A 23,487-nucleotide genomic window follows, 5' to 3' on the forward strand; every position below is an offset into this window, starting at 1 on the left:
TTAGGAAGTGGTCATAGCGCTCTTGCAAAAAAAGCCAGACAGTTTGGTAGGCTAGCTGGCAGGCACTGCATGTCATAAATTGCATAATCAGATGGCAAAGTTATTCCATACAAAATAAAATGGGGTTATTTTGTGTCAGTAATAATTTTTGTCACTTAGCACATACATAGTGCTATTTCTCTGTAACTTTCAAAGGGCTTCCACCTTGCCAGCATATTCTTAAACAGACAAGAACCTTTTGGAATAGAAAATAAAGGCTTCTGCTAGAAGTAGTACCCAGTTTCCTGTAAGCTATGAATGCCTATAGCAGTCTGATGTAGCTAAACCAAAACCAGGCTTGGGATTCAACAGCTCCGCATGCATGCGAGTGTGTGACAGAGTGAAAGAACATGAGTGTGCACGAACGTATGCTTTCAGTTCTGCCTCACAGCAATAGAGTCAGATCATTCTTGCACAGAGTTGCAAGTTATAGGCAGGGCAGCTCTAGCTTTTTTGCCGCCCCAAGCATGGCAGTCAGGAAGCCTTCGGTGGCTTGCCTGTGGGAGGTCCGCAGGTCTCATGGATTTGGCATATCCACCACCGAATTGCCGCCGAATCTGCGGGACCGGCGGACCTCCCGCAGGCATGCCCCCAAAGGCTGCCTGACTGCTGTCCTCACAGGGACCGGCAGGCCACCCCCCGTGGAGCACTGGTGCCTGGAGCTGCCGCCGGTTATAGGTCATTAAATGCTTGATAGTGACTTGGACTATGTGCCCACTTGGGAAGTAAGAGGGAATAAGTGCATCTCCTTCACTTCTGCATGGGCTGCCTGGACCTTCCCATGCACCTACATACTTCCCAAGCCCTTCACCCCAAGCAGGAGGGGTAGTGGTCTTAATCTTACCTTCACCCTTCCGCCACACTGGCCAGTACAGCTGAGCCATTGCAAGGGGTGCCATAATTTGCTACTGTTATTTATCCTCCCCCTCTACATTATTCCTCTTAAGTGGAACAAACTATCCTTTGTAAGGTGAAAAACTACTAAAGGTCACAAAACTGACTTGAGTTTTGCATGCTGACTTTGTAAGGCCAGATCCCACTCCACTGAAGTCAGAGGAACTTTTGTTACTCGCTTGGGTGCAGGACTGGGCCCGTATCACTTGCCCACATATCACTTGCCCCACCATGTGTGTGAGTCATTTGTACCAGTGGCAGTGAAGTTCAATTATTATAGCTGAACATTGCAGAGCTGAGGGGAGCCACTGGATGTTTTTGACAACATTCTTCATGAATCTGGTTCTTGCACATTTCTGAGTCCTTCAAACTTCAATCTCTTTCCTCCATCCCAAGTGAAATTTCAAGAGCTCACACATTTTTTGGAACTTGTAAAATCCATTTCTTTAGCACCCTTCAACACTGGAAATCTTATGCACCACAGAAACACCATGGAAATGATCTTCCACAACACGTGGGTTGAGAAGATGGGCAGCAATAGAGCCACACACAGCCAGCCACATACACAAGCGATTATAACACCGCCACCTGCACCGTACACATACACACAGGGAGGGAAACAGCCAGGGGAAATATACATTCTGATGCCACCTCTGGAAGTAGCAAGGATGGGTACAGGCCCTTAAATCCCTCGCACCATGATCCGGCCAGGGCAGAGTGCCAACCTGAGGCATCTGCAGCTGTAAAGACAGGGAAGGAGGGGCAGCAGGGAGCAAATCTTTCCAACAAGGGTCTGCCTACACTTACTGCGGCATGTGGAGGAGACAGTGAACACCCAGCTAGCACAGGTATAACAGCAGTGTAGATAGTGAGCCACGGCTTACACAAGCAGAGTAGAGAGCCCTATACACTCGAATCCCCAGCGTGTGCACCCTACATGGCTCTCTACATGGCCAAGCAGTGCCTCTCACGTCTACACTGCTATTGTCAGCAGCGTACAGTCCTGCTGCTGGAGCCTTTCCCCACACAGTGAAAAGCTCTGGCAGGGGGCGAGACAGTGGGGAAAGGCGCCAGCAGCTCCCTGCTGCCTCCGTGCCGCTGAAGCCTGTTACTGCAGCACATAGCTACACACCGCAGCGACTAGTGTGAACATTGCTTGCCCCCCCCCGCGGTGCGTAGCTACCCGTGTAGCGCCGCTATTCTACATGCTGCTGCAAGTGCAGATACAGCCCAAATGGGAGCAGGCAGTGGCCTCAGTGAGGTCATGGTTACTTCAGGGCTGTTACGCTGGAGGATTGCGAATGGGCCAGGGAAGACTGGGAGCTCCAGTTACTCAGTGGGAGACACAGGCCCATCTTGCTGCTGTGCAGACAGAGGGTGAAACCCTGCACTAAAATCCATGGCAGGCCTCTGCTTGCTGGCCAGTAGCTGGCTCCACCTCAGCCCTGCCACTTCGAAACCCCCCATGACTTTAAACAGCCTGTAAAGTGGCCAGAAAAAAAATTGTGAGGGGACTGCGTGGGGGGAGGGAACTACCATAATCTGATAGCAGCAGCTTTGGTAAGACAGTGCATAAAGGGTGCCCCTCAGCAACCTGCCTCGAGTTTTCTTTCCTTTTTGCTGGGTCTGCAACCCCTTACGCCCCACTCTCTACGCACTGGGTGGGGGGCAGCCCAGAAGACGGTTTGCCGCTGAGGGGCCACTGTTGAAGACTGGCAGTGGATACCCACTGAGCCCTACACCCTGGACACTGCCACTGCGATGGGAGTTACATCGTTGCAGCCGGCTGCCCTGCACAGGGTGACTGTGTTACACAGGCCTCGGCAGGGCCCGAAGGACCACAGCAGGGCTGCATCTCCAATCTTACCCAGGACACCACTGGGCCACGTAGCTATTGGCCCCACATGCCACCCCCACCCCCTCAATCTGTCCCGCCATGGACCCACTACCCCCTACCTGGCAGCAGGTTCTCACAGCGAAGGGGTGATGCCTCTGGTATGTTCGGTAGCTGGGCTCTTCCTTCTCCACAAGTTCAGGTGTCACCAGACATGGTGGTCACAGGCCCCCGCAGATGCTGCGTTGTCCTCAGGAGAGGGTAGACAAGAAATTAGTCCCTCTTCCCCTCAGTGCCCCGGGGGCAGCACAGAGCCATTCCCTCCTGCTGCCCCTGAGAGCTTTCCTGGTGGCCAGGGAGACAGCACACAAAATGGGGCAGCTGCCTCTGAGGGGGAATCCAAAATGGCTTCTGCCTGCCCTGCTGACCCCATACAATAATTTTAGCCAGGAAGAGAGCCAATCACAACCAAACAACCCACCCCAAAAGTAAAACTGCCCCAAATTTAAAAGTACATTTCATACAAAACATTCAAACATTTTTGTGGTCAGCTACAGAGCATAATTTTTGTAAAAAACAAACAAACAAAAACTTCCTGAGAGATTTTATTACAAAATTTATAATTTTCATTACATTGCTCCAATTTCATATATGTTTTGCAAAATGAAAAAGAGAGAAATTATTATGGGGGAGGGAACCCAAACAAAGTGAAACTTTACTATGAATATTTCACTCAGCTCTCATGTTCAGACATTTGTAGTTAACAGTTAAAGAAACCTGGGCAAGATCTCATTGTTAAGGAACGCTGCTGCATTTACAGTTATTTCTCTACATTTTTGTGCTGTTATTTATCATCATTATTTCTTATTGGTATTACAGTATCAAGATCAGCGCCCTGCTTTGCTAGGTACTGTAGATATATATAGTAACAGACAGTCCCTGTCTAGAAGAGCTCACAGTCTAAATCAACTAGGGGTGAAAGAAAGGAATTATTATTCCCAGTTTACAGAAAGGGAACTGAACCCGCAGCGAGGTGAAATAATTTGCTAAATGTCACAGAGGGAGTTTGCATCAGAACCAGGAACTGAATTAATATTTCCTGAATGCCAGTTTAATGCTTGAGCTATAAGACCAACCCGCTTCCCTAGGAGATTAATATATGTATTAGCAATATAATATCAATTTCTGGTGCCCATTACAAAACTAGCATTTTTACTATCTAGATTCCCCTAACAACAGAACAATATTTCAGGTATATTTTTTTCAAACTAGGCTGAGCTATTGAATCACTGTGACATTTCCTTTCTTCCCTGCATTTTGTTGTAAAGCTGCAAGTTGTAATGTTGAAGTGAGTATTTCATGTACACAGGCTCGGGTAAACAATAGCAGCTTCCTACTCTCTGCATCAGACCCTGCTCCTTCAGCAGGAATGGCTCGTTCTACTGCTGAAGACAAGATGAAATGTCATTTTTTGCTGGAGAGGAAATGCAGAAACCCAGTGGGCTGTTTCAATATGTGATTCTGCTGGTGAAACCACAGCAGCAGAGCCTGGTGTTTGCTTCCTTACACTCACTGCCTCTGAAATTACTTCAAGAGATAAGTTAAGTGAACAGGAACAAAATACAGTGACATAAGCACCCACTCCCCAGTAGCCTTTTTTACAAGTTCCTGCTGCTGACTAAAGGCAAAATTCTGGCCCTTTGAACTAGATGTGGATCCTAATATTTTGTTCTACTGTTGTGAGAGCCAGGCAATGGGATGAGAGGGAGCACACCAGAGTTTTGATCTACTGCATGCATCTAAAACTAACAGATAGTCCCAACATGGCAGCTGCCCCTTCCCAACCAGCCATACTCTTCTGGTAGGTCCCATGGTCTGACTTCTCCTAGCTTCCCAGGACATCCAGCCTTTGACGACCTGATTGCAGGGTCTAGCCATCTTGTTGGGTCCCAGCAATGCTTCTGTGATCCTAGAATGTGGCAGATTTGAATTAATTTAATTAGTAGCAGCAGGGCCTAGAAAATAAGTGACTCTGAACCCAGACCCCCTCACTCAAGTAACACCCTCACCCCCTCAAATCTTTTCAAACCTGCTGCAGCCAACAAAATGGCCCCCAAAATCACTTGGGGACCCAAATCCCATAATCCTTTGCACTCCCACAGGACTGTGGTAGATGGGTGATTTTTCAGCGGTTTCGGGGAGCATGGACAAAAATAGGGTTGAGGCCTATAGCTGATCACAGCTACTAAGCATTATCCAAGATGTGTTCCTGGATTCATTCACCGCTCTCTTCTATGTCTTAGTCTTTCCACACGGTGACTTAGGGCAACACATTATTGAGCAGCATCGCCACATAACAAAGGGAACTTAAGCCTGAGGCAAACACCATGGCCGTTCTCACTCTGCCTACCCAGGCTGAAGAGCCAGCAGCTAATCACAGGCTAAAGATAGTAAGAACGAAGCTGAATCTCAAAAGTGACTTTCACATGAGACCTGGTTCAGGGCTGCCTTTCTCGCTCTCTTTATTTAATTAACTAGGTGAAGATTATAGGATGACAGGAAATCCAGTCAACATGCTCCCTGCCGCTTCACAATACCCCAAACTGAAGCAAGTTAGGACCATAAGCAGAAACTAACAAACCACTGTAGAAAAGTCAGGAGTGAGCTGCTTGCTGGTACTCTTTTCATTATTTTTCATATATAGCTGGTGCAATAGATTCTGTTTTTTTAAACATGCTTGTATTTTTCCAAGAGAGGTAGTGAGGAAGGGGGTATCAATGACAGACACACTGTTCTGACTACATGATTATAGATAGCAATCATATTTCCTCCAGGGATGGTCAAGCTATTCTAATCGGACAACTTGGAGCCTGCACCTGCAAAAAAGTCCATGCATGAGTAAATTGGAGTTGCTCACCTGAGTAAAGTGACTCACATAAGTAAGGGTTTGCAGGATTGGGCTCTGAGCAGCTCTGTGCCTGATTCGCTGGTGATGTGAAAGGGTCCTGTCTTCCTATGGGGCATGAAGGTGGGATAGCCAGTTCCTACACCACCTTCCCCCAGACCCTGGTATAGGGCACATGCTGGCAGGGGGAGGGCAGGAGCGGTGGCTGGAGAGCTCTGTATTCTGGCTGTTTGCAGCTAGGCCATGTCCAGTTAGCACATTTTAGGGCAGCAGAGGAGGTAGGCAGAGAATCAGGGAGTTGTCATTGAAGACTCGCTCTATAATTGTTGGTGTCAACAGAGAAAGCAATTACAGACATTCTCTCTTCCAATGAGGACCATTTGTCAATTTGAGTTCCCCCAATATCATTCCTTTAACTGTCTATAAAGGATGATCAGAATGGTTCCTTCTGGCCTTAAACTCTATGAATCTATTCAGTTCCTTCTGTGTCTGATTTACTTTTAAGTGACCATTCAGTTTATCAGGCAGGGATAAAGATATGACCCTCCAGAATCATATTAAATCTGGGACCAATCCTCCATTGACGGTAATGGGAGTTTTGTCTACAGTAGGACAGGGCAGCCCAGAGGATTCAGGGGGCCTGGGGCAAAGCAGGGGAGCTGCGGTGCTTGTACTCACCCGGCGACGGTCTGGGTCTTTGGTGTCATTTAGGCGGCGAGGGGGCCCTTCAGTCACTCTGCATCTTTGGCAGCACTGAAGGGCCCCCTGCTGCCGCAATGCCACCGAAGACCCTGACCGCCGCCAGGCCAGGGCTCATGGGGCCCCTGCAGGACCTGGGGCAAATTGCCCCACTCCGCCCTTCACCCCCCGCTGGCCCTGCAGTAGGACCACAGGAACAGGCCTTCCGTTTCCTCTGTCATCTGTATAACCTGTACCGGAATAAAATACCTTCTCTCAAGTCCAGCAGCAGCCTCCTGGCTGGCACTCCGTACAGTCTGAACGTTTTTGCTGGTTGTTTTAATCTAAAATATGGAATAGATTTTTTGTTACTGTTCTATATATTTCTCTTGTTTTGTTGTCCCTAGTCACTGCCTCAGGCACTTAATTCCTTACTCATCTGTAGAGCATGTACAGTAGTACGTGATAATAACCATCTGCAGCTTGATGAAATACAGTCTTTGGTTTTAAAGGACTTCCAATAGTTTTAGAAATTAGCGTTATTTAGTAATCTCATGCTATTCCATAGCTATTTGTTAATCACCTGATTTTATCTCTGAGCACAACCACTGCTACATTACCCTCCCCCCCCACAATTAAAAGCCTTTCTGTTCCAAAAAGGGTGTCACACTTTCTGTTTGGACTGTTCAGTGAATGACTATCACACCTCTGGCCAGTGAAGTCTAATTCTCAGTGTCAAAAGCTGGTTTTATTCGGACTGTGACTTTCTGCACATAAAGGCCAGATTGAATAGCTCTCTATATTTCTAAGATTATTTAACATTAGAACATAGCACCCTTGGTCTGCATGATGATTTACAGAGGGACTGAAGACATTGGGCAAAATTTTCAACAGTGTCTAAGGGACTTAGGCACTGAAAATCAGTGGGAGTGAGGCACCAAAGTCATTTAGGTGTGTGTGAATAATTTACTCATGGTCCCTCTTTGAAGGCGCCTGCAGAGCGGGTTAGACAGAGAGAGAGATGACACCGGACAGCAGGGCGGGAAGGGGGTTTATACCAAATAAGGCTCTGACGTTGCTGATTTCCATAAGATAAGCATCCTAGTAGTTCCTTCTTCATGTGTGTTTTAACAAGTTGGCCAGGGCCAGAAGTGACTGTAACACTGGCTGCTTCATGCAGCAGAAAGGGGAATTGTTCTTGCACGTTTTTCCTCCAACCATACTCACATTTTGTTCTTTTGCCCATTCACAAACAGTCTGAGAAATAGTAGGTGCCTATGTTATTTTGGCCCATTTCTGATTTTTTTTTTTTAATTGACAAAGGTGGCAGACAAGAGTTAGTGGGCCTGCTTGTTTGCTGCCCTGTATGTTGCATAGTCATTTGTACCCCTGCAAGGTGAGTGCAAAACATTATCACATCAGAGTGAGAGCTTTATATTCTCTTGTGCCGGCGAAGATAACTCTAGACTGTGCTGAGAAATACTGATTGAGCGCTAATGTTGGGAGGACACTTTGAATCATAAAAGTGCTATATAAACACTAATTAATTAAATATGAATTAGCATTACTATTGTGGGATATCCCATTTGCTATCTCTCCCTGTTTCCCACTGCTTCTCTTTTCAACAGTTTCTCTCTTTCTCCCCCCCTTGTCCCACCCAACTTTATTGATTTTGCCTGTATCTCTATTGCTTTCTTTGCAGGGGACTTGGGTGTGAACACCTGTGGGACCTTTTGTCTGGGTCACAAGTTCTGGAAGCCCCATCTTATGCCATCACTCTTGGGTCCAGGTCAAGAGTTTAACCACTTTAACAAAACCTGATTTTTTTGGCTGTACTACCTTCTACTCTGCCTCAAGAGGTCTGCATTCATAATAAATATAGATTTCAGTGTGGTCACATCCTATGCACAAGCCAAGTTTGATCATGTCCACGGAAATACAGAGGCATCACAGACGGAAGAAATGACTGCAGCTCTCCAGAGACAGATAAGGTCCCAAAATGAAGTTAAAAACAAATGATTACTGAAAAAGCACAGGACTTTTACAGTGCCATATTGCTTTCTTATGCTATTTCTTGCTCTATAAATAATGCTATAGTTTGCATTTGCAGTGGAAAAGTCTGAGCCTCTTATTAGATTTCACTGGAACTAGGCCAGTTTGCACCAGCTGGGAGTCTGGATCCAACCTTACCATTTGAAACTGATTTGGAACATGGTATTTAGCGTGATAAAAAGAAACCTCGATGTGATATATGATATAGAGTCTCCTCCTCCTCCTCTTCGGGTTTCGTACGTTGCTGCTTTTCTCTGCATCTGGGCAATATGCAAAATATGTTTTTATTTATGCCTTGGTTTTCTTCTTTATAGTGCACACACAGGCCAAAATTCATTCCTGCTGTGAGTCAGCAGACTTACATTGGGGAATGAATTTGGCCCTGTGCGGGTTAAACTACGGCTCATTCCTTACTCAGGGTGAAATCCTGGGGGCCACAGCAGGGCCACAGCACAATGGAACTCCTGACTGTGCTGTTCAGAGAGGAGCCAGGATAGAGGGGGCATGCACAAGTTGTGCGCACAGAAGCACTGGCTCATCTGGTATGCTCCAGAAGTGAGTTCTGCAGCAGCCACTCTACAGGTGCATGGAAGGGAAAGGGGATGGAGCAGCAGGCCAAGGTTATGATGATGGGTGAGTAGAATGCAGGGATCCGCTAGCCCACAAAGATGCCGAGAGGGGATATAGCAGGGGTAACCTGCAGCAGTGGTCACGAAGAAAGTCTGCTAGAGTGCCTGCTGGTTAAGGTAGAGGAATCTGTACCTCAGTTCCCGCATGGCTGCATGAGAGAACACAGGCCATTTTCTCAGTGGTGAGTCTTTTGCTCTTTACACAAACAACGGTAAATGTACAAAGTGGGGCCCAAATAACCCTGGGTGATGCGCAAGATCTAGCTCCCTACGCAGGCAGCTGCTTTGGCCAGGTTTCCTGAACACAGTGAGCACCACTGAAAGGCTCATCACAATTTAAAAGTATACTACCCAATTTCTATAAACTACATACCATGGGTTGGCAACCTTTCAGAAGTGCTGCGCCGAGTCTTCATTTATTCATTCTAATTTAAAGTTTTGTGTGCCAGTAATACATTGTAATGTTTTTAGAAGGTTCTTTCTATAAGTCTATAATATATAACTAAACTATTGTTGTATGTAAAGCAAATAAGGGTTTTTAAATGTTTAAGAAGCTTCATTTAAAATTAAATTAAAATGCAGAGCCCCCCAGACTGGTGGCCAGGACCCAGGCAGTGTGAGTGCCACTGAAAATCTGCTCACGTGCTGCCTTCGGCACACGTGCCATAAGTTGCCTATCCCTGCACTACACTCAGGCCGGCTGCTCTTCTCCCTCAGTCCTTAGTCAGGCAAAACTTCACTGAAGTCACAGCCGCCTCCTTTCCAATACTTAGGGGATCCAAGTTTGGGTGTTCACAACAATTGCATTTTCTTTTCCATCTGGAAGATGATTTTGCTGCTGGGGTGGGTAATGAGAGATCTGGTGGAGGCTGCTGCCATGTGTTTTTTCTTTTCTGGCAGGCCCCTTCATGCCACTAGAACATTTTACTATCTCCGCAGCTGGAGAGTCCCCTAGTTTGGAAGAGCTCCCAGCAGTCCTGGAGGCAGCATACGTGCAGGGAACATGCAGGACAGGCTGGGGAGCAGCAATGGCCAGAGAACACTATGCTCTGGCTAGCCTCAACTGGCGGATGGTCCCTTGGGGCCCATTTCCAGTTGGCTCATGTTTGAGCAGCCTCCAGATGGAGAGCGCAACTTGACATGGTAGGTGAATTTTGCAAGCATGTAAGATTTTGGCCCACTAGGGAGGATGGTTGTGGCCTGCAATCCTGAAGCAGCTGGCGGTTGGGATTCACTCCTCCTGGGGATCAAAACGAAGTTGACCCCCAGAAAGTCATGGAGGTTTCTCCTAGGAGAGTCCAGGTTCTCACCCCAGACATGGGCCACATTTATATCGGTCCAGATAAGGGATTTAACCATTAATCTCCCAATGTTTGGTGTTTTCTTCAAGTCTCAGCTGATGGAATCAGGATGGGAGAATCTCAGTTTTCTTTACAAGAAAAACAAAATTAAGTCCTTGTGGAGACAAACCTGAGCCAAGCACACCCGAGACTCAGAAAGAAGAAAGCAAATAAAATGACCCTTCCCCCTCATTATTTTTAAGCCATTATTATGTTTTTGGTGACCTGACAGAAGATTTTTCAACATTTGGGGTTGGCAATACTGTGTCTGGTAGTTTAGTAGCTGCCCAACTGTGCCAGGAGGGAGCTGCTCTTGGTAGATGTAAGGGGAAGATGATAAAAGCACCCACAGGTGCTGACTGTTGTTTTTCCCAATGGGTGTACCACCCCTGCTCCTCCCAAAGGCCCCGCTCCAGCTGCAGCTCCGCCTCTTCTCCCAAAGTCCCACCCTCGCTCCACCCACTTCCCCAAGGCTCCTCCACTCCAAGCGCCTCTCGCTCGCTGACCCTGGGCCAGCCCCGGGAGCTGCCGAACACCTGACCTGTGGCCAGTCCCAGGGCCATAACCACTGTGGCTGGTGGGTGCTGACCACCCCTAGTATTTTCCATAGGTGCTTGAGCCCCAGAGCACCCATGGAATCGACACCTATGAAAGTACACCTCCCTTCCCCCAACCATTAGCTTCCCAGAATTACCAGTGTTAGCCTATATACCATGGCTGGCCCCAGATAAATGGAGCAGGTCTAGTGCTCTTATACTAGAGTAATTGCTCCCACTTTGGGCAATTAAGAGGGTGGGGCAGCCCTTTGGGGCTAAAAAGGATCAGGAAACAGTTTTCTGGGAGAAGGTGTCTGAAGAAAGCCAGGAGAGAAGAGAGGCAACTTGGAGCTGCCAGAGACCAGGCGATGGTCTAGGTAGGAGAGCAGTTGGTGAAGGCGGCTTGCCGGCTGATCTCCCTAAGCTGCAGAGTTGAGGGCTGAAGGCAGGAGACCAAAAGAGGTGAGGCGCTTACCAGAGCTGACATCTCCAAAGCTGGACCCAGAGGAACCATGAGGGCCAGGTGGAGGAAGAGGTGCTTCCCTGGCACGGATGTTCTCAGCATGTGGGGGTTCCTGCTGGGAAGAGCAGGATTGCATCCTAGCTGGGAGGGTTGGGGTGGCTGTCCTGGTCCAAGGCCAGGAGAGGAGTGTGCTGGGGAGGGATGGTATGGGGCTGTATGTAACTCCATGTACTGTTCAGATTATGCCAGGGCCTTCTTGCACTATGGCATTTGAGCTGAATCATAGACATGTAGGGCTAGAAGGACCCTGGAGAAGTCATCAAATTCAGCCCCCCTACACTGTGGCAGGACCAAGTAAAGCTATTGTGTTATAACTCACCTACATGGGACCTTGGAAATGCGTTAACCCCTCTGGGCTATTTCTAGGGAGACTGCAGGAGGGAAATTGAGGCAGGTGTGCCATTATGCTGTAGCCTGCTGTGGAAGGGTACTCCAGATGCCCCTGCCCTGGATCAATGCCTCTGTAGACACTGCATCCAAGAAGACACAAGCACTGGACTGGGTCTTAGGAGATCTGGATTCTATTCCTGGAATTGCTACTGGCCTGTTGAGTGACCTGGGGTAACGCACGTCACCCCTGTGCCCCAGTTTTCCCATCTGTAAAATGTTGATGATGATACTGATCTCCTTATTAAAGTATTCTCTGATCCACTGACACAAACTGCTATAGAAAATCCCAACAACGTAAGGGAACCCGAATAAAATTTCTGTGGAGCTTGAAAACTTGTCTCTTCCACTATCAGAAATTGGTTCAGTAAAAGATATTACCTCACCCACCTTGTCTCTCTCATCCTGGGTCCAGCCTGGCTGCAACCCCTCTGCAAACAGATGAGATCTAAATGCTACATGTTATCATGCTATGTGAGTAGGGATGAATGTATCACTTCTTCCTCTAAAGCTTGTATGTTGCATTATGGCAGGCGCAAACACAGGGGTGGGGCTTCCTGATGGGCACCACTTTCTCCCAGCCTTAAATTCACACCATGGGTGCACACAGAACAGTGAGAGATGGCTGCCAGCCTCAGCAGAACGAACCTTTGTACATTAACTGAAATCTCAGCCAGGAATGGAACAAAAGCTATACCTTGCCCTGTGAGCTGCTGGGCTGCCCTTGAGTGGGAGGGGCCCGCTCTGCCACAAAGCACTTTACTCCTATAGAGGTCCCAGTGACCAGCTCCTGGGGTGTGGCTAAACTCCAGAGAGTTCAGGTTTGGGCCTCTGTGCGCAAAGAGGAATTGAAAGCTGATCTTCCTGCCCCCACCCCCAAAGCTGCCTGGCTATGAGTGCAGCTGTTCCCACTGCCACAGCTCCCTGCATGGCTGCTCTACAGATGGCCAAAACTTCAGCTGAAGCTCGCACAGAGGGGCGAAGAAGGGCATCGCAACCCAACCTCTTTCCCCTACTATGCCAGCTGCAGTTGGAGAAGTCCTCAGACTGTCTCTATGCCACTAGGAGAGCCTCCTTTCCCTGGCAGGTCCTCCCAGCACTGGTTCACCAGTAGCTTTAGGCCCAGAATACAGGGATGGTCCATCACAGAGCAGCCATAAGACAGTGGAGAATCTGTCTCAGATCCTCAAGTTTCTTCAAAAAGAAGTCTTCAGCCTTGGAGCAGGGCCTGTCCTTCGTAACGGCTTGGAAAGCATCTTGCACACAATAGGCGCATCAGCACATAAATCATCAAAACAAGGAGAAAATAGCTGTGAAAAATGCATAGAAATTATGGTGCTTACTGGCTCCATTGATATTGCAATGGACTTTTCAGAAAATAGTTTTTCTACAATAGGGGAAGTATTTGTATACTTCTTCCTCTCTGCTGTCTTCAGGATACCAGAAATGACTGGACAAGGGGAAGGTATCAAGGACTAATTCAATGTTAGTTCCAAGTCAAATCTAAGGTACTTGTATGTCCCTCATCACCATATTATCTGAGCACCTGGCAGGGCTCTTAGCCCCAGGTTGCAGATGGGGAAATGAGGCACAGGCGCTAAGTGACTTGCCCAGGGTCACAAAGGAAGGCTGTGGCAGAGAACAGAATTGAAAGCAGGTCTCCCAGCTCCTAGACTAGTGTCCTAATCCCTGGCCAATCCTTCCTCTCAAAGCCTCTTTAAATTATCCAAGCATTTAAAAAGGGCCTTCCATGGATATGCACATACTCTTATCTCCTTCCAACTCATGTAACTTGAATTTTAGCAAAATAAATTTGCTTGGGCTGAGCCAGTGCATGCCACATAAGAAGAAAAAAACTGGGCTCAGATGTGTTTGCACAAAGTAGCTACAACATCTTAGCCACAAGGCTTATTTAAATCTCTGCTGTTCACGTGCACTGATGCCATACTGCTCCTTGCAGTAGAGGAGCTACAATAGTGTAATACCAAGGAACAGAAAATGGCTGAGTGGAGTTGCCATTTAGCCTAACAGCGGCACTGATCACCATTTTCATCCTCAGAAGAGCAAACGATGACAAGCAAAGTCTGAACTTACAAGGCAGCACATAGACCACATCCGCCACTCATTCCAGCCAAAGTCGCCACAGTCGATTGGCTTCTGGCCTCCAGTCATCCCAGATAATGGACTTGCTTGAGCAGGGCAGCTCAGCAAACGGTTTGTTATAAAAGTGTTTCTCTCCAAGAAAAAGTGTTGCACATTAAAAAAATTAGGCTTTTAGGGTTTTCAAAGGCACATAAGGGAGTTAAGCACCCAAATTCCATTTGAAAAAATATCAGTGGGCACTTGGAGTAAAATTTTCAAAGGTGGCAATGACTTAGGCTCCTAAGTCTCATTGAAAGCCAGTGGGACTGAGGCCCTTTTTAAAGGTCTATCCCTACCTCTCTTTGGCTGCTTTGAAAACCTCACCTTTATACCAGTTGTATTTCTGCTAGGGCCACTGTTTTCCTGAACTGGTTGAACAAACAAATGGATTTGCAGGGATTAAGTCACAGGAATACCGTTTGCCAGAGATTTACAGAGGTTCCCCTACTGGATTCAGGCATCTGATTCCCTGCCCTGATGGGTGGCTTTCAAAGGTCTCTCCGGCCACAAGGTGCTTGGAGCAGGATCCAGTAGTGAGAGCTTACAGAGTGCAATGAAAGATCCCATCAAAATAAAAACATGCAACCGTTAACCTATCAACACCAAGCAAGCAATTAGTAGCTGAGGGAGAGGGGGGAATAGAGGGAAAGGTGCTGTCACTGAGAGTCAAACTAAAGACACCTTGGGAATAAAAAGGTGCCAAGCATGTCTTTAAAAATGGGACTGGTTGGACAAAAACCATGTCAGGGAGGAGTAAAATTCCAGGCCTTAAAGGCTGCCACTGCAAAGGTGGACTCCCGTGCTGACGTGAGGCGCGAAGATGAACTCCCCAGAAGACAGATGGTGCCGAGGGCAAATTGCAAGCTTGTGGGGGCAGGGCTGAGGTTGAACTGATTAGAGGATTTTGCCACTTGAAATTAATGGGGAGTGAGTGGCTACATTTCCTAGTTGTTTTTGCTAGTCTCAAGCTCAGGTTTTGTGGGTGCCTAAGCATTTAGGTAAACACTGCCTAAAGGAGCTTCCCCAGGGCGACCAGATGTCCTGATTTTACAGGGACAGTCCCGATATTTGGGGCTTTGTCTTACATAGGCACGTATTACCCCCCACCCCGTCCTGATTTTTCACACTTACTGTCTGGTCACCCTAAGCTTCCCTGCTCCATATGGCAGGCTCAAAAGTTGTGGGAAGATACAGCCATCGCTCTGGCTGGCACCCCACAAACCAAGCAGCACACCTGGAAGGAGAGCAGACAGGGTGCAGCATGCTGCCCTTCTCAAAGGGGTGCAGCTCAGCAAACCTAGATGACCAGGGGGATCTTTAGCAGAAACTGAGTTGAACTGATCAGGGTGAAAGTGAGCAAGGATGAGACCTAGTCCTCAGCACTCCAGCTTCCCCTTGCCCTCCTCTTGTGCAGATGCTCTGCAGAAAACAACTCAGATCTCCACAGCCAGGTGCTGAGTCCAGCACGGGTTTGGGAATCCTTTCGCTGGGGTAACTCATGTTGATTTATGCTAATAAAGATTTGCTCCTGCTGTTCCTTGCCACTTAATTTCTGCTCAGTCACCACACCACATTATGAATCCCACGTGAACTAATGGCTCTTCCAGGTACAAGGCCTGGAGCCTACTTCTTACCTGCAAAGAGTGCAGCAAACTTCAGCCATTGTTTATCTGTCTATCTAAGGCACCTCTCACCATGCTGCCTAAGAGCCGCCCATGGGGGAACCATCATGAGACACACAACATATGCCCTATTGTATAACATAGTCTAATAATGCATGTTCTATGGTAAGAACTTTTGGGCTGAGCGAGGAATGTGCTCCAAGAAATACTAAGTGAAAATACGTAGCTACTTTCCTACATCAGCATAATATGGACCTTTGCAAAGGTCGAATGTACATGTTGGTTTGTACTGCAGATATTTCTGTCTTATCAACAATACCTTATTAAACATCATACTATAATGGTATTTTGCTTTGCCAGTAGAGTAGAATATTTAAATACACAGGCTCATCCTACTGTATTTCTGACAAGCTCTCATATTAACTACAACTTGTAAGTTGTGGTAGCAAAACACATATACACATACACAAAGATTTTAAAACTACAGGCTTTGGAGAAATGATACGAGAATGAATTGACACTGCCAAAATTATAAGGGTAGATCAAGTTATCAGATACTGCATGAATAATGTAACTTTTGATTGCAAAAAGTTACAGCAGCTTCACAATTAGAATAATAGGACTAGTATATTAGAGAATCTCTTCATTCTGTCCAACAGTCTCTCAAAAGTAAGGCTGAAAGTGGCCTCCAGTTTCTAGACTTTAATCCACAGTCATTCTGCTGGCCTGTCCTTGTTCCACCGTTGCCAAAGACATATGCTTGAGTTTTTTAAGTGATTTGATTTGTCTGGGCTGGAGCCTCTCGGGGGGAGAACGTGAGGTTTCTGTATATATTTCTTTTTACACTTCTCTACTGTTGTTTTAACCATCTTTCTGTGTTGTTTAAAGGGATAGTAGCAGGATAAAAAACTCTCTTGCAGAATTCTTGCTGGGCCTTTTATGAATGATTTGGCAAGAAGAGAGGCCAGCTGCTACCCCCCAACTCTGCGGAACTGGCACACTGCAGCTCCTTTGTGTGACTGCTGCAAATCTACATAGCTCTGCTGCAGACAGTGGAGCGACGCTAATTTACACCAGGTGAGGATATGGCCCATAGTGCACAAGAGGGGCCTATACCTTGTGCAGGCTCACTGCAGAGGGGTGATCTCACCTAAGACAAGGCTACAGGAAGGGACTAGTAACTATCATAGGAGGTGGGTGCCTTCTCTGTATAACTTAATAGTTTGGCCTCGAATAAGAAACTGGTTGATTCTTAAAACTGCTGTGCTAAGAAATCTTCCCATGCAGTAATTTTCCTTTTAACTGTTAAGGAAGCGAGCGGCTTCACATTGAAACATGCAGCCATTCTCCTCTCTACTGAAGTACCACCCCAAGCCGTAAGCTCGGGAGAGGTGCCATCCTGCCCCACTGCTGCCAGCGCGGACTCCCTGTGGCCTCAATGGCATAAGATCAAACCCACTGTTTAGGGCACTACTTGGTCAGTTCAGAGAAAGCATACCACAGACTGTCCCCTGATCTCCTCCTAACTCCAGCTGTCACAATGCCTACAGGGGTCAGGAAGCTGGTGGGCTGGGATGGCTGCTTATCATGCTGACCAGCATTGTCTGTTTCCTTGTGCTCCCCTGTCTGTTTGTCATATTCACTTGCGGGTCTCTCATCTTCTACTTTGACTGTAAACTCTTTGGGGCAGGGACTGTCTTTCTGTTCTGTGTCTGTTCAACTTCTAAAGCAGTGGGGTCCTGATCCAGGAGAGTGGTCCCTAAAGGCCACCATATTTCTGTCTCCCTCTTCTGCACATTGTGCTTTGTAGTGTAATTTTCCTTGCTTGTTTAGGTCTGTAAAAGGAATCCAGTTCACACAGAAATAGAACATTTCAGTTCACACACATGCAGCTTGTTCCCCTCCACATTAATTGCTGGGCAAAAAACAATATTCAGGAGTAATTCTGTTTCTCAGATGCTCAGACTCCTCACAGAGTGGAGTGTTTGAATTGCTTGTTATGGATTTGTTCTGTTGAAAGAACAAACATCCAGCCAAGCGGTGAAAGTTGTTCAGTTTGAATTGCTTCCCCCCAACCCCCACTCCTGTGACATCAAATGCTATCTATTGAGAGCGATTATTTTTAAAAATAGTTTCTGTAATTTGGCCAGATCCTGTATATTTGTCAGAAATTGGGAGAGTGGGAAGGGAAATCCAACTCAAAAGTGTTGGGTACCACTACGCGACCAATCGACTCGGGGGGAGGGAGCACTGACCAAATTAGAACAGCAAAATTTGGCTCTTAATCAGTTCCCTGTTTGCTTTCAGTAGCAGCAGCAGATTGACTCTAACAAAGTAAAACTGACCTCCAGCCACACTGCACTCTTGTGCTCACCTCACCAAAGTATTGACTTATGCCTTGTTATTCCATGAACTATGTTCTCCTTTGGAAGCACTGAATAACTGGACATTCTATATTTACCTGAGACAAAAACAAATGAACCCAAGAATTAGGTGAGGACTGTTTGCATTAGGACAAAAGCCAGGACAGATTTCTATGCTCAGTGAGATTGTGCTGTTGTTTACCCTAAGGAGAACTGCAGGGTGACTTCTGCTTTGTGCTGCAAAGAAAACAAAGTATAAAATGCTCCAGCCCTTTTCTCTGTGACCTTGAAGCGTGAGCCTCCTTCCCCTCCCCCTCCGCTCTGTTTTTTGTATCCTGCCACTGTCCCCTGTCTCAAACTGGCTCTAAACCTCAAAGGTACTTTCATATCTCAGCTCACTCAGTAGCACTTCCTCCTTTCTCCTCCCTCCCACTAGATGCTGCAACACTCTCCTCCACAGACTCAGTTTAAGCTCACAGGATTTGATTCCCAGCTATATGGAGGTTCAAGCCCCTGCAATTGTGACAGATCTACACCTGCCCATATCCCCCCTCCCCCCAACACACACACACTTCCTCTAGGCCCTGTCAGCATTGCTGTAGCCATCCTAGCCCATGGCCCTCTCGCTCTCTGAGTTGCACTTTTGCAGGGTTTGTTCTTTGTGTTGGGTTTGGTCCCTGCCTTTCCCCTCTCCCCTTCCTTGCAGCTCTCTCCTCTCCTTTGCAGTTCTTCATCAGCCTCGTTTCCCCACCCATTTCCTTTCCAACCCCAGCCCCAATCCCTCCCTCCGCAGTTCCAGTTCCCTTTCCCTGTTTCCTCCTCTGCACTTTCTTTCCCCCTTCCTTCCCTGGCTTTGCTTTCTTCTGTCCCACTTCTTTGCTGGCTTCCCTGCTCTGTCCCCCCTTCATGCACAAGAGAGGGCCGGTCACTGCCTTTGTGTTGATCGTATGCTCCAGTGGGTGGAGAACCCTGCCTTAAAGCCAATGGGCATGTTTTGCCACCAGTTTCAGTGGGAGCATGAGCCAGTGGCAGATTCCTCATCTTTTATCTGGCTTCACTGGGAAGCAAATGAGACATGCACAGGTGTCATCATATTCAATGCCCACACCCTGAATGCTCATTAAATCTTAGTTCCTGTTACTTCTTAGAAAACTTGGTCCTTTTACTCCACGGATGGGTAAAAGGTGACAGCAGTGCAGTCCGTACGAACTGTGCAATAATTTCCTTCTCCCAGACTGGTCCTCAATACCAAGAGAGGCTTCCCTGGGGAGGTACTCACCCGACTAGAACTGAGCACAGCAAGTGAAAGCATGATCCCTGATTCTGCCTTGGTTGATGATCTGGAATCTACTAAACCTCAGAATAATTTTCATGGTGAACTCTCAATTTTATTAAATGTTTCCCTATGTCAGTATTATACAAGAGATGAACCTAAACTGAAAACTGAACATGATGTCGACATGTACAGTGGCAGATCCAAACTTACACAGATTTCAAAAGTTGTTCAGATCAGGGACTCCAGACAGGCCCAGGACTGTATTCAAACTTCTAAAGGGGTTGGGTTTAAAGCTGGTTAGTTCTTTGTGTTGGGTTTGGTCCCTGCCTTTCCCCTCTCCCCTTCCTTGCAGCTCTCTCCTCTCCTTTGCAGTTCTTCATCAGCCTCATTTCCCCACCCATTTCCTTTCCAACCCCAGCCCCAATCCCTCCCTCCGCAGTTCCAGTTCCCTTTCCCTGTTTCCTCCTCTGCACTTTCTTTCCCCTTCCTTCCCTGGCTTTGCTTTCTTCTGTCCCACTTCTTTGCTGGCTTCCCTGCTCTGTCCCCCCTTCATGCACAAGAGAGGGCCGGTCACTGCCTTTGTGCTGATCGTATGCCCCAGTGCGTGGAGAACCAGGCCTTAAAGCCAATGGGCATGTTTTGCCACCACCCTCTGAAAATGTTTGAAGAAAATGAAAACAATTTCTATGAATTACTTGTGTGTATGTTGTTGTTTTTTTAATCAAAACCGCTCCAAAAATTCAGTTTTATGCAACCATGAGTTTCAGCCAGTCAGGCAGAAAACCAAGTTTGTGGAACCCTCCCACTCCCCGCAACTGACCATGTTTTGGTGTGTGTGTGTGTGTGTGTGTGTGTGTGTGTGTGGCCAAAAAATAAAATGTTTACCCCCCCCGATTAATCAAAAAATTGATATTTCACTGGATTTTTTTCAGTAAAATAGCTATCTTCCATTAAAACAAACAAATAGACCTTTGACAGAAAAATCTGACCAGCTCTAGTTAGGGTCTATATTCTTGGCTCAAGCCCATTTCTATTTTACATGTAGAACTCAAAGCACATCTCAGTGTAGGGACACAATGCTCCACTGAAATGCAGCCACTTCTAGGCTAAAGACAGGCAGCCAACCTCTGCTGACATATGGCACAACTGTAGGGGAAAACGTAACGTTGGCCAAGGACACATAAGAAGTTGATCTATGTACCAAACAAGTAGCCTGTATATGAATTGCCTGGGAAATGCGACTTCAGTGAAATATAGAACATGTACAAAAATGTGTGTGACAAATTGCAATGACAAGGTTGTGTTGGCAGATTGTGCAGCCGGGTAGTGAAATCCCTGTCCAGTATTCGTTGAGCCTTGAGAGGGAACTGGATGCGGCCAAAAAAGGTCCCCACTGTGACCACACCCAGCGTCTACACTCAGATTAACAACCAAGACCTTTACAAGTAATAACAATGCATGAAACCCAAAGGCTGAGACCTCTACATAGTGCACAAAAGTGCAATACTGTAAGATGTTGAGGCAAGTGCAAAAAGTCACCAGTCAGAGGACTATAACTTGGAAGGAGGCCTGCAAAGAAACAGAACATGAAAACAATACTTCGATCAGGCTATAAGGAATTGAACTGCAAGGCCAAGAGCTAGCTACCATAAAAGAGGCAACAAAAAGTTGGGCATCCTGGACAGGCACAAGTTTACTGGTCTATGTGGGGGTAATGCAAACAAAACAACCCACCTCCCCTCTACATCCCGGGCACCAAGAATTGCTGCACTGGAAAAAAACAAAAAAACCAAAACCAACCAAACAACTGATATGGCAAACCTGAAAAACATTGAAGCTGCAAAACTTCCAGCTTCTCTGCACTTACTCAAGCTAAGCTCCTGCTGAAGACTGGGAATTTTGCTTGTGCAAAGAGCTATACACAAGTTTGCTCCTTCCACCTTTACTGGTAAAGCCAGAAATCCATCCCCCCTGCCTCCTTCAGGCATCTGCTCTGCCACTTTCCCTCTTCCACCATTTCAAGTTGTAATCCTTAGCCTGTGAAATCAATCGTTTCTCCAGCCATCAATTCTGATGTCACAGCCAGCAAAGGATCATCACTTCAGACAGGGAAGAAGGAGCAGATGAACCCTAAAGAAGCAAAGATCCTGTTTTTCATGCAAATGTGTCCCCAGCACAATGCTAGGATCTAGTTTGGGAATGTGTTCATTGGGCCTACCTTTTAATTAAGAGCTCAAAAACTGAATAGAAGTGTCCAAGGGATTGAACTAGCCACAGCATCCTGGGTAAAAGTCAGGAACTGAGAGGAGAGAGCGCGGACACAAGAATTCCCCTCCTCACAGAGAGATATTGTCATTAGAGTGCGGGATAGACTGCTGTGCTAGCAGACTGCCTATTTTCAAAAATCCACCCAGCTACTCCGCAGAAGTGATCTCGTCTTCAGGGTCACGGGTCCCTCCACTATCAACTATTCCATCCCCAGCAACCTTCACAGGTGATGTAAAGTCACAACAAGTTTTGCCTTCTCCTTTTCCCATCTGCTGATAGAAAAACATACACCTACTCTCTGGGCTGACACAGAGCCCCGCTGGCGAAACAAAATAATGCCTTAAAAAAGGAAAGTTTCATACACTTTTCCAGGAGACGGCAGCACTTCAACTTACTGCTGCTTGAGAAGAGAGGTTCCAGAAATTGGTAGTGCTGCAAATGTAGCCACCTAACAAACACACAAGAAAAGTTATACCGTTAGTTCAGAAAATTAGTGTGGCATACAACATTTCATTCAGGTTGGTCACTTTTGAACTATCAACTAATGCCATGACATTTATTTGACAACCAGTTACATTTATAAAGATGGCAGATGGATATCACAATATTATGTTATACATAAATAAAGATTACTTTATTCAAGACCTAGGCTTCAGTTAAACTGCCATGCCCAATGGCATGCAAAAAGCGTGTCTGAAACTATATTTCAGACCTACCATTTATTACATAACGCCAAGGTGCTAGGTGCTGTACAAAGAGAACAAAAAGATCTAAAGAGCTTACAGACTCCGTTCCTCTAGCACCGGATGTGCCAGACATCCACTGCCTTTACCTCTACAGTTCTTTACACCTGTGGAATTGACAACAGAATGGTTCCCATACAGTCATGACTTGCTGGTAATTTTTTCCTCTTTAAATGCCTAGTTGGCAGAAGGATCTGGTTTCAGCGTGTTCCAGGTAGCAGCTGTCAAGAGAGATGGAGCAAGCTACACTGAACGGAAGGAGAAAAGGCTGGCATAACCCTGGCACTCATGGACGTGTCGTTTGAGTTGCAGACAGTTTTTGTAAAGGAAGGGTTCCGGAATGCGGGGAACTAAGCAATAGCCTGGCTCGATTTGAGTTCTCCAGGGTTGGAAAAAACCAGCAAGTCTCGTGCTACATTTTCAACTTCTACCCAGTGAGAAACTGCGAGATGCCAACAGTCTCCCCACAACGATAGAAGCAATTCAGCCTTCCCACTATCCACAGAACAGTCAAACCAGTCTCTCCTAGAGCAACAAATCAAAGCCCAAACAGGTGTACTGGGGGGGGAGGGCCAGGGGAGAGGTTAATATTTTTCCTTGGTATTTTGGATTTTTTCAGCTTGGGCGATCTGTAGGTATTCTCTTTGCTTTAGGTCAACATTCATAGAGCATCTGCTTGAAAAATATCATTTCAGACATTTCCCTCTTTCTTCTGCTAACAATATTGATTCTGCAGTCTCGCTGTGAATACCGTGTGCCGAGTCCTTTCTCCCCAGGAGTATTCTCCCTTTACAAAGCAAAATCGTAATGCAGTGACACGATTCAAGCTTGGCAAACGCTTTTGCTGAAGTGAAGCCAGTGCCTTTCAGGGTTCTCACTGCTGCTTTTTAGCCCGCAATATAGATGGCGCACCCAGCTGACCACATGTGCAGGAGCCTCCCACAATACCATTATATATGAAATGCTGACATTTATATTTGACGTCCCAATGGGTCCGCGTGTGTGTGTTTTAATAAGTGTTAGTACTTGCGAAGGATGCTAGATTGACAACCCTATAAACTGAAATCCTCTATTCTTCCACTGAATGGGTACAATACAGACAATTCCAGGACGGCTTCCCTGCCAAGGCAGTTTAATCCCCATGCTCATTCAGTCCCTGCACACTTCTGTTGAGACCCTCTCCCCCAGTAAATGCCAGTGATGAGATCAGGGACTCTGAAGCTAAAAATCACCAATTATTTTACACTGACATCAAA

This window comes from Gopherus evgoodei, chromosome 9 (assembly GCF_007399415.2).
Source record: "Gopherus evgoodei ecotype Sinaloan lineage chromosome 9, rGopEvg1_v1.p, whole genome shotgun sequence".
Taxonomy (NCBI): Eukaryota; Metazoa; Chordata; order Testudines; family Testudinidae; genus Gopherus; species Gopherus evgoodei.